This window comes from Rhinolophus hipposideros (assembly GCF_964194185.1).
Source record: "Rhinolophus hipposideros genome assembly, chromosome: 24".
NCBI classification, from domain to species: domain Eukaryota; kingdom Metazoa; phylum Chordata; class Mammalia; order Chiroptera; family Rhinolophidae; genus Rhinolophus; species Rhinolophus hipposideros.
In genome coordinates, this window is record NC_138070.1 from 30,072,899 (window position 1) to 30,085,157 (window position 12,259).

General features: G+C 44.2%; 1 protein-coding gene across 1 annotated transcript in view; it reads right to left on the reverse strand.

The window, feature by feature from the left end:
* Positions 1–9,328: 9,328 nt before the first annotated feature.
* SNX19 (sorting nexin 19) overlaps positions 9,329–12,259 on the reverse strand; it is a 57,250-nt gene continuing 54,319 nt past the window's right edge. Inside the window, exon 12 of the transcript XR_013992447.1 lies at positions 9,329–11,010. The gene's annotated coding sequence lies outside the window, so the exon portion shown is untranslated. The remainder of the gene's footprint in view (positions 11,011–12,259) is intronic.

Sequence of the window (12,259 nt, forward strand, 5' to 3'; positions counted from 1 at the left end):
AGAGCCATGAATTGTTGGTGAAAAGTTCAGGTCATGTAACTTTTTCAGCACTTCCAAATAGTAAACTAGATTAACTGTTTGTCCTGTTGGTGCAAATTCGTAATAAATAATCCCTTTAATATCAAAAAAGTTTAGAAACATTGTTGCAACAAGTTTGCAAACTTACTTGTCAGACCTCATATGTTTCAGGCACTGGGGTCATATCATTGAAGAAAGCAAGGACACTGCCTTCACAGAGCTTTCATTTTCGTAGGAGAAGACAGTAAACAACACCTAAAACGAACACAGGTTGTCGCAGATGCTGGTAACTGTATCTATGAATAAAGCAAAGTATGGGGTGTTGGACACTCCAGGGCTGCAGAGGGCAGGAGGGTGTTGTTATTTTGTTTGGGGTGGTCAGGAAAGGAATTGAGTGAGCAGGCTCTGTGGGAATCTAGAAGGACATTCCAGACAGAGGGACCAGTGAGGGCCAAGGTTCTGAGGGGAAAACTTTCTGGGCCTATTTGAGGAAAGAGTGGGATGGTGGAAGGAATAGGAACTAGGAGCTGGGGTACAGGCCTTTCATTCTGGTTCTGCTACTGATTCCCACTGGTTCTTGGAGCTGGCAAAACAGCAACGTGGTTGTGAAGATGGGTTGGGAGGATAGACTGCCTGGGTTTGGTCCCAGCTCTGCCCATTATTAACTGGATGGGCTGGGCAAGTTCTTTAACCTCTCTTTTCTTCAATTTCCCCATCTGTAAACCTGGGGCAATCCTCATACTTCATACCCTATTTGGGAGGATTACATGAGTAGATTCACACACAGCACTGAAACCTGCGGCTGACACGCTGTGAGCCCAGTTTGACATGAGCTATTTCTATTACAGCAAGTGGGTTCCCCTCCGTTGGGTTCAGTACCATCGCTCGCAGATGGCAAGCTTCAGAGAGATTCTCTCTTTAGGCTCTCAACTCAAAGACTCTTTGGAAATCTGATGCTAATTTAAATGTTATTCTGTAGACCATTTCCTGTCATTTGTTCCATTCTCAGGAATTGCTTTTTTTTTTTTTTTTTTTTTTTTTTTTTTAATGGTCTGCTCCCACAGTCCTCTTGCTGGATTTAACTTCTTTCCAGAGATGTCAAGGATGGGGTCCTTCACTTGTTTCTGCTAGACATCAACTCCCTCTGTGTCACTGGAGGACTTTATTCCTTCTGAGAACTTTACACACCACTTCAGTCCACTTAGTTGATTGAAAACATTCTCTCCATAAACTTCAATACACTGCCAAAGAATCTCTGTACCAGAAAGTTTAAAAAATGAAATTTTTAGACTGTCTTCTGTCTGGAGACCAAGTGTCTGGGAAAGATGCCATTTTAGCTAAGGGGACACCAAGTCACACTCACAAATGGCCTTCCCTGCAACGTTGACCCGGATGCCAACAACCAAGCATTGTTCGGCCGCCTAATTACTGCCCTGGCCATAGTGCCCCTTAGAGTAGTGCCCTTGAAAATCCCTCCAGTCTATCTAGAACTCCTGGCACACTGTGTACTCTATTAGAGCTGGTGAGCAGTGGGCCCTCAGATTAGTAGGACAGGGGGTTTAGAATGAAAACTGAAACCAGGGATCAATGTTTCTTTCTGTGAATGACACACTGAATCATCAACCGCTATGTTAGCCCCCCTTCCCCAGGTCACAGAGTGAGTGAGCGCTCTGGGTAGCAGGCATGCTGAACTTGCCCTCCCCAGCTGAGTACTCAATTCCGTAAGGACCCAGGGAGAAGTGGTCTGGGAAGAAGGGAGATCAGAGGGCCCAGATGGGAATGCTAGCACCACCATTTACAAAGTCTGTGACCTGAGTCTCTTGTTCCTCATCTATCAATCATGGGTGGGTACCTTTGGTTTGATGAATAAATGACAATATGTGCCTTTATAAAGTTGTTACTTATGATCTTGCATAACTAACTAATGTGCATACTTATCTTGCTAGACAGATGGTTGTTCAGTTTCAGATCTTGGCAAGTCCATATCCTACTGAGTTTATTGCGTTTCTTGGTCGGGGAGGAAAGAGAACAGCTGCGCCTATGAAGGACCCCAGGTAAGAAAACTCGGCTCAGAGTGCAGGTTGTCCCAGTGTCCCCCCCAATCCCCCACCCTCGGGGTTACTTATTTATCTCCAAACGAGTGCAGATTTATGCACCTATAAAGAAATACACATATTCTCGATCCCACTACCCTTTGCAGTGCTCCCTTTTTCAGAGCATGCTGACCATGAAACCTGGAGAGGGACATCTGGACATTGCCTGCCAACCCCATCATCTGGCCTGCACCCTCGTCGGCTCCCTTTCTTTCCATCACTCCCTCATGTGAGAGCCCATCATCCACCTGCTCTTTCTTGCCTTGCTGCCTTTGCTCTGGCTGCCCCTCTGCCCTCCTACCCTGCTCTGAGATATGTCTGGGATCACCACGAAGCCTTTACCACCACCACCAGGCTGAACGAAGTCTCCTCCTGGGTGCTCCCGTGTTCCAGCCCTCACTCCTTTCCTCACTGGGACTTTCTGATTGTGAGTTCACCCACACCTCTCCCCATCCTGTGGACAATGATGTCATTTGTCATTTTTATTCCTGCATCCCAAGTCCACATTGCCCGACTGAGTATGTTCTTAATTTATGTTGGTTGAACACACGGAAGGTCGAGGAAGCTGCTGGGGAGAAAGACTAAGATGATTTCCTTTAAGGTCTCCAGCAAAGTGGCCCTGCAGCCAGAACTATAATCCAAGAGTTCGGGCTCCTCACCTAAAGCTTTTCCATGGAATCAGGCTGCCTGGAGCTTGACGCTGCTTTGGGGTAGGGGTGGGGCGGGGGGCGATGTTTGGCTGGGACAGCGCAGCATATCCTCCAGAAATCACTCTCCTCACGTAAGGGCGCTCTCGGTCTCGCAGCAAGGACGTTCACAGCCCGCCCCAATTTGGAGCCGCTCTAATTTGATGGTTAAGGCAACAGCGCCACCTCCTGGCTTCGATGCCGCCTGTTGTGGCTTGCCGCGGGAGGTCTTGGGCTCCCTCTTGTGGGCTTTCGGAAGATGCAGTTCAAAAGCGACTTGGTTATCCTTAGGTCACGACTTACAGAGGCCCTGGGGCCATTTCCATCTTTGATGTTTGAGTCATTCTGTGGGCCTGTGCACTGGAACCAAGACTAGAAAGTAAGGCTTTGTAACAGTTTAGAATGCAGAGTATCAGATGCATATGATGTAATAAGTTCTCAAGCATAGATAACATGGCGTGCTCCATGGCGACAAAATATCCGGAGAGCTCCTCAAGGTGGCAGAGAAAACGGTGGTAGGTGGTGAGGAAAGAATTGTGGAGAATTATGAAAAGGAATTGGATAGCGAAGAAACAGTGGAAGGAATGGAAAGGAGATGATATTCTGACCCACACGCCCCTCCTCCAAGACTGAAGTCACTAGTAAGGTCATTTAACAAGAGCAGGCCCCAGTTTTCCCCCAGGAGTTGCCAATTACCCTTGTCTGAACCGTTAGTAACAACTCAGCCCCTAATATTCACTCAGCTCTCTTGTGTTATTGACAATCATGGACGGCCCTGGCGGGTCTCAGCCTCAACTCCTCCGGCAGCCATATAAGAATCTCAGTGTCCTGGGAACATGAGCCCAACATGAAATACACTTCCCTGAAAGGCTCATTTTGTTTTGGGACAAATCTCATGCCAATCTGTCTTGCCAAGAAATTATTGCTGTTGAACTGTTGGCTTTCATTGCTGTCAAATATAATCTTACAGAGAGAGCAAAGAGGCAGTCACCCTCGAGACCAAAGGCTTTGACTGGGTGGGTGGGACTTTCTCAGAACCCTCAGGAGAATTTTTTTTAAAAAACGGAACATCTGGAATGGCTGTTATCTAATGAACACCAACATACACAGTGCAGCTGAACCACTCACTCATTAGTGGCACTGAAGACCTGGAGCCCCAGTGGCAGCTTAGCTTTGGGCATATGCTTGCACTTCCTCTTTATTCCAAACGCAGATAGTCCAACAGGGTCCTGCCTAAGCCACAAAGGTTGGGAAGAATGAAGAAACGATTTGCCAATATTTGTGCAGGTCTAGGCTACTGACGGGACTCTGGACAAAATCAGTACATGTAGTCAGTGGTCATGTAAGGTAGTCACGTAGCTGGAACCTACAGCTGGGGAAACCAACCTTGAGCCACATCCCCATCCAGTAAGCAACAATGAGCTGATAGAACTATAATCGCAGGAGAGATAAACGGGTCCAAGGAAAGTTTCTAATGTTGTACTTGCGCATTAGTTAAAAGACCTGTCCTATGGCTAACTTTCCCTCATTATCGTAATAAAAAACACTCTCCTAGTTGGAGATTAAAGATGCTAATGAGACATGTGATGCATGAAGTAGCATGTAGGTGCACTGCACAGGCGCAGTGCAGGACCCGCCTCAACATACCTTGGGGAGGGAGAAGGGAAAGAGAAAAGAGTGGCCTCTAACCCCAAGAACCTATAAAACCAGTGTACCTGTAAGCCTTGGGGAGCCACATCCATTCTCTTTCGGAGCAGGTTCCCTTGGTGCATAAGCTTTCACTTTAATAAACTTTTCTCTCTGCAAACTGTTTCACCAACTCTCTTGATTTCTATCCTGAGTGGCAAGGAGCCCTGTGCCGGTAACATCTCCATGCTTCCTTTTCAGTAATGTCTCCCAAAATACTTGGCGGCAAGGAGGGGGGAAATTTTATGCCATTGGCATTGTTTCTTATTTTTTTTTTAATTCTAATTAAAAATTATTTCAAAATTAAAACCAGTAGAAAATTAAGAGCTCAAAAATCTGTTCAGATGAATTATCACTTCAAAACAGCTAGGAAGAGTTAACTATTAGAAGTCAAATATATTAACTTTCCAAGTGTTAATTCCATTTATTTTCTCTGGGACTCAGTTGCCTTCTTTGTACAGTTGGAGGTTGAACTTTCAAAAGACATTTACAGTTCTAATGCTCTTTGATTATTTGAAAGGAAACCTTATACCATCCCAAGGGTACTGCATGTCACATTGTCACACATAATGGTTCTTACTTTACAGAGAAATGTTCATTTGCTCATTCATTTTTTTCATCCATTTATTCAAATAATAGTGAGGGCCTACAACATTCCTGATACTGCTATAGGAACAGAGGACAAGCTGTGGATAAAGCGACGTCTTTGTCCTCATGGAGCTTGCAGTCTGATGGGGGTCACACACACACACACTCACACAAATTAAAGATATACAAGTATAGTGTAGTGTAATATAGTATAGTATAATAGAATATCATGGCAGCTGGTAGTAAATGCTACGAAGAAAAACAAAGCAGGATAAGGATTATAGGATGGTATTTTTTAGACAGAGTGGTCAGGCATGTCCTCTCTGAGATGATGGCATTTGGGCAAAGACAATGGAGTGAGGGAGTGAGCCCCTGGAAGTCCAGGGAAAGACCATTGCCAGGCAGAGGGAAGAGCAAGAAGGAAGGCTGGATGCAAATAAGCTTGGTGTGTTGGAGGAAGACACGGAGACCTGGGACTGAGAGGCTCCGTTACTTGCATTACTTGATTCCATCCTACGTTTTGATGCTAAGTGTGAAGGGTTGCCACCGGAGAGCTAATACGTTCTGAAGGAAGAGTCAGTGTTGTGAGCATGTTGCTAGGCACTTGGGAGTACCGAGGGATAAAAGACAGTCTAGTTTCTGGGCTGACGAACCCGGAACAAACGCCCTGAACCATATGTGCGACGTTAAAGGACGGTGGGACGAGCTGTGTGCCGCGATCCAGGACGGTGCAGACTCCGGTTCTGAAGGAGCTTCCAAGCTCAAGGCGCCAAGCCCAGCAGGGGGGAATCAAATCTGGACCTTGAAGAAAGAGCGAACTGAAAAGAGGAAGCTTGTCAGTCAAGGAGGCAGTGAGTAGTGCGACAAGGTGGCACTGGGCAGGGCCTAACTGGAAACCGGCTTGGTTGTAACAAAAGCGGCTCACAACAGAGAAATAGGAAAAAAAGTGGTAGACAGGCTAACCAAAGAGGAAAGGACCCCTCTTTCTAAGGCTGGAGGAAAAGGTGCATCTCTTCATCCCAAATGCTTTATGATCGAAATGGTTAGGACTCCAATGCCTCTATTACTCCATGAGAGGGTTGCTGGTTTCCTCTTGGGGTCTCATCCTCTCCAAGTGCTGAAAGAGATGGTTACCTCAGGCCACAGAGCCCCACCTGCTGTCTGTAAAGCAATCCTGTCCCCATGGGCACAGCTAAGGATGGCAGCTTAGCTCTGCCTTGAGCGCCTTGTCTTTCATCATGTGAGTTGCTGTGCTCTGCATTCTGATCAAACCCTGCAGATGCTTCAGGGTCTCTCCACCAGGGATCACCTTTCTGCAAACCAACGTGACTTGTCCCAAAACGAGCCTCTCTCCATCTCGGCTTTTATTTTCCTGCTGGTGTGAAGATTTGCAAGACCCCAATTTACTAGGGCACAGATTGCAGTCTGGGGCCTCAGGCTGTCTGCCCAATGAGAACTGTGGATGGGGACGAATCCCAGGGCAAGATTTTGAGCCGTGCCTGCCAGCAGCACACTGGTGTCCACCTGCTGCCACCATCTATGAGATAATGTCTCTCCATTTTGGGATTGTGACATAGTTACATCAGACCTCAATGGCCAGTGCTTACATTCCAGGCCTAAGACCAATGTGACAGCAGGGAAACCTGAGCTGTGAGGGGACATTCTCTTGCTAAAATATCACAAACCCGACAGGGAAAGGCATTGGATCAGAAAACGACACCCTTCAGGTTTATTTTAATCCCCTGGATTTGAGCTGCCCTTTAAATGGAGCCCCTTCTGTCGTAGGACTTTGGTGCCAAGTGACCCTGGTGGATGACTTTCACTTGTTTTTAACTGGAGAACAAGGTCGTGTCTGGCTCGGATGCACTACGAGGTTGATTGTACAGACTGTGGGCAAGAGGGCAAGCCGTTCAGGTGGGTGTTTTTCTGTGCACACAACATGCAGTCAGATGGCAGCATAGACCAGGTTCTGAGGCCTTGTGGCAGATGGCTTGGCAGGAGTGCAGGGAGTACTTTCTCCCCTCCTCAACCCCTGCCCCTCCCCACAGCAGACAACTCCTGAAACTTCTACCCTTGTCCAGGGTATCACAGTGTGTTGTCTAATGCCATCTAGGCAAGTTCTTTGACTATCCTGAACTGGCAACTAAAAGGTAGTGACAATTGTCAACCACTTGGAGAGCCCACCATCAGTCTATCAAACAATCAATTAGCTCACGAATCTACACTCTTTATGTACCTACTTTTTATTGAGCATTTTGCTATATGCAATGGAGAATACAAACCTACACACAGCATAGTCTGTACTCTCAAGGAGTACATAACGAAGGTACAGAAAACAAGGCTTATATTCAGGGAGCCATTAAAAAATGGCCAACGTTGACTGGTCTGGCACTGATAATATTTGCAATAGGAAGGGAGACTTCCAGTGGACAAAGAGCAAGAAAAGGTCTGCACCCATCCCAATGACTCACCCTAAGTCTTTTTCTCTCTTCAGACTGAAGATAGAAGACCCTTTCCCCAGAAAAGTGGGAGAGTCTGCCTTCAGGCTGTCAGTAACATTGAATGAGAGTGTTTGGCTTATAAATTTTAAAAACTTAAAGAGGGCCGATACCTTACCCAGAGCAATGAAGGGAAGCGTGGTTTAGTGCTGAAAGAACTAAACGGAGTTCCAGGAGAACTTCGTTCTAGATCTAATGAACAGAAAGGCTTTGGATGAGCTTTTCACTTAAACTTTGAGGACTTTAGGTTCTCATCTGTATATTAAGGATAATACTGGTAGGGCAGCAGAAACATCATGGAGCTAGAAGTTGGAAGACTCATGTCCCAGTCTTGGCTCTGCCAATGATAATAACAAATTTTTATTATGCATTGTGTGTTGGAAGTTGTTCTAAGAATCCTAAATATATTAACTCCTTTAGCTCCTTCCCTCACCCCAGTCTCTATGAGGAGAGTACCATTATTATTCACATTTATAACGGATGAGGAAACTAAGGCACAGAGACTTTATTTAGATCACTTACCCAAGGACACAGAGCTCATCAGTGGCAAAGCTGGGATTCTCACCTGGTTGTTTGTTGGCAAAGCCAATTTCTTAATCCCTGGGCTGTTGCCTCTTGAAAAATTTTGTGAGTGATCTGGGACAAGAGACAAGCTCTCTGCATTTCAGTTTCCTTTTCAGTAAAATCAGGACACTAATAAATTTGCAAATTACCTTAAAAAGTGATTCTCAAGCTCTAAATAAGATATTGGATATGAAATACTTTGTGATTTAGAAAGTCCTATACATGTATAAAGTATTACATTCTTCAGAGCAATGATGAAAACATAAAATGAGACGGTTGGTGAAAAATACTCTGGAAAGTGAGAAAAAAAGGTGTATACTTTGATTATCAATACACCCATCATCCTGAGAAAGACTAATTGGAGGTGAATAGGTCCTTGGACTCCATGAAAATTTGGGGTATGTGGCTTATTCTTCAAGGTGTATGGTGTTCTTAATCAGTTTTGATTTTGTCAGGCTTAAAGAGGAAAAATACAGTTTAGGAGACTTTTATCCTATGAGCCCAGACAAAGGCAAGACATTCTTCTCAGAAAGCCTCACTCAAAGTCTTTTCTTCCTTCTTCACTTTTATCATGCTTTCTTTCTTCCTTCCTCAAATTGAGCCCCAAATGAAGTGGAAGAAAATCTCTATTGAGATACAAGTCAAGATGAAATCTAATCATTCATTTTCATGGTAAACAATCAGAAAGCATCATCGCTCTTCCTGAAACTGGCCAAGAGCAGAAAGACAGAGTCTTAACGCTCTAACTGATGTTACAGACCTGGACAAGGTCTTACTTATTATCCAGTCGGACCTCTCTGTCTGCAAGGAAAGAAACCTAAGTCCAGGGAAAAGAAGAGATCGGTCCACCATCATTATGACCCACCACTGAAAGACAGCTTTTCCGATGCCCAGGCAAGTGTGTGTTCTGACCCATTTCACTGGGAGAGTTTGGGGTGAGTGGGAATTTGTTCAAGATCCATATCATGCCCCTGTGACAATTCCAAGGAATGTCAGGAGATTTTTAAAAAACTCATTTTTAAGATGGCTCCTTCTCTGCCTTTATCGCCTGAAGAGTTAAGTAGGTGCAATCTGTATGGGTATCGTGCATACCATTACCGTACTTTGCTGTGTATGATGCACTCCTGTGTGTAATGTGCATCCACGTTTTTTTGCCCAGACTTTCAAGTAAAAAACTCTTTCATTTTAATTTTTTAATTCAAATTTTTATTTGTTTACATTCAGGTACTTGGTTTTTGTCTTATAAAGGAATTCTAGCATTTCTTTCTTAACATAATGTACAAGAAAATTTATGTAACAAATAATTACAAAACACAAGACTAGATACAAGGTATAAGAAATTTTATGTACCGGTAACAAATTTATGATATTTACCCATCATAGAAGGCCAAGAACTCTTTGTCGTTGCAAGTTCATCATAAGTTCAATAAAACTGATTATTATATTCCAGGGTATTATTTCTTTTTAAAATTTTTTTACTGGGGAATATCGGGGAACAGTGTGTTTCTCCAGGGCCCATCAGCTCCATGTTGTTGTCCTTCAATCTAGTTGTGGAGGGCGCAGCTCAGCTCCAAGTCCAGTTGCCATTTTCAATCTTTAGTTTCAGGGGGCGCAGCCCACCATCCCATGCGGGAATTGAACCAGCAACCTTGTTGTTGAGAGCTCATGCTCTAACCAACTGAGCCATCCGGCCACCCCCCAGGGTATTATTTTGCATACGGATATCATTATTGATTTCTAGAGTTACACATTTAACTAATAAGCATAAACAAAAGAATTAAAAACATTTATATAGATACGGAATTAGTACTACCCACGTATAATGCGCATCCTTATTTTTCCCTCACAAATTGGGGCAAAAAAGTGTGCCTATTCCTGTGTCAAGGAGCGCGTCCCTTTAAGACTGAAATCTGCACCCATTTAGGGTGTTGTGTGTTCCTGTGAGCTTAAACAGTCAATTAGCATCATTAAATATCAACAAAGCTCCATGAAGCTGACTTTCTGCTCCCCTCCATCCCTGTCTTCCCTCTTCATATAACTGGTGGCAGAGACTCTCCCCCACTGACAGGAAGATAATTCAAATCCTTTGATGTTATTGCTCCCTCCCACTTTAGTTTAGCATTATGCACAACACAAAATGTAATCAAAAGGTGTGTGTGTGTGGGGGGGAACTTTCACCAGTGGTTAGGTTGGAGATTGAAGAGTATGTCTCTGGGGGGGGGGGGGTCAACACCATTTTTTGAAGCCAGAATTCATCAGAGTCCTCCTGTGGTGATAAAGAGGCCCTTTTTGCTGCAGCAACCAAGTGTTTCCAGCTGAATATGTGCTTATGCGATGAGTCATGGTTAAGAGCGGCCAGTCTGGGGTCTACTTCTGGGGACATGTTCTCCTTATATTAGACAGCAAGTTTCCAAAGTCATTAGAGTAAGCCGTGAGCTGGTTACTGTGGCAACAGGTCCCTCAGAGCGTCACCAATTTCAGGTGAGGCTGCTGCAGCTAGGAACATGCTCAGGAGGCCCTCCTTCAGTATCCGACTGAGAAGCTGGTATATTTTCATAGCAGAGGAGCAGTCTGCAGGAGACGAAAGCCTAAGGCTTCGTTTCACCTTGCTCACATGGAACTTGGTGTTCTTCCTGTCATCTGGTTTAGTTATGGGGACTTTGAGGGGTGTGGGCTCTATTGCGTGTGTAGGAAGATGGAAAAAAATTGCTAGATGGTGACAAAGATTCCAAGCCAGCAGAAGGAAAGAAAAATGTTACTCACCGACACAAAAAGGCTGCCAGCTTAGTTTATGGATCAAGCAACTGTGTGCAGGCAAAGTCTGTTATGAGCCAAGGTGGAGAGGAAAAAGGAAATAACCAAGGCTTCCGAGAATTCCTGAGGTGATAGAAAACAGTAAGGTGCCATGGTGTAGTACTTAATGCTGGAGAAAGTATAGTAAACAAGACAATCTGCCTTCAAGGGGTTTACAGACAGGCATGTTGTGAGGGGCAGGTTAGGACAGACGCTTTACTCTATGGGCTTCTCCAAGAAGACAGCTGGGTATGTTTCAAGCAAGCTGTGCTAACTCCAGCCCACTTAAGATAATCATTTTTAAGTACATTTTATTTTTTAAAAAGGGACTTCTTTATTACACATTGCTTATCAGTGCAGGCAGGTAAAAGCCATATAGAACTATGAACAGGAGCAATTAGCAACGGTGCTTTTTTTTTTTTTTTGCTTTTACACATCATCTTTCCCACTTGAGCATTAATTAATTACTCAGTATTTTCTCACCGGTTTTTAGGAAGTTTCTCTAGGAGGCTGAACTTGTAGAGGTAATTTGAGGGAAAGAAAAGCTTTAGCAGTATCTCCAGAAACTGTTTTATATTTCTTAATGTCTGGACTGTTTTTTACAACAGGTTTTCCATGGAAAGCTCAACAAGTTACTAAATTCTGAGTCTCAGAATCTGGATTTAAAATTGAGGGAAGAGATTGACGTGGCTAAATTTTCTATTTGTTTGTTCAGCTCAGGCTGCCATAACAAAACACCATAGACAGGTGGCTTAGACAACAGAAATATTTTTCCCACAGTTCCGGAGGCTGAGCAGACCAAGATCATGGTGCCAGCAGGGTAGGTTTCATTCCAAGGCCTCTTCTATTGGTTTGTAGGTGGCCACCTTCTCACCATGTGCTCCCATGACCTCTTAATACACGTGAGGAAAAAGGAAGCTGTGGGTGTCTCTTCCTCTTCATATAAGGGTACTAATCCCTTCATGGGGACCCCACCTTCATGACCTCATCTAAATCTAATTCCTTCCAAAGGCCCACCTTCTAAGACCATCACCTTAGGTGCTAGGGTTTCAATATATTAATTTGCGGTGGGGGCGGGGGGGGGGTGCACAAACATTTAGTCCATTATATAATGTGCAGAGTTTGGAACATGTAAAGAATTTATCCAAATGTTTAATCTTAGAGTTGGTGGTTATTCTGATTTTACAGAAGGGAATACTAGGGCAATCTTCCTCATAGACTATCAAATATGGAGTCAGGGACAAGAAATATCATATATTTAAGGTTTACATGTAACCTTAAGTAGATTTCCATATTATTTGGTTCAAAAGACCACTAGACTAGTGGCACAGTC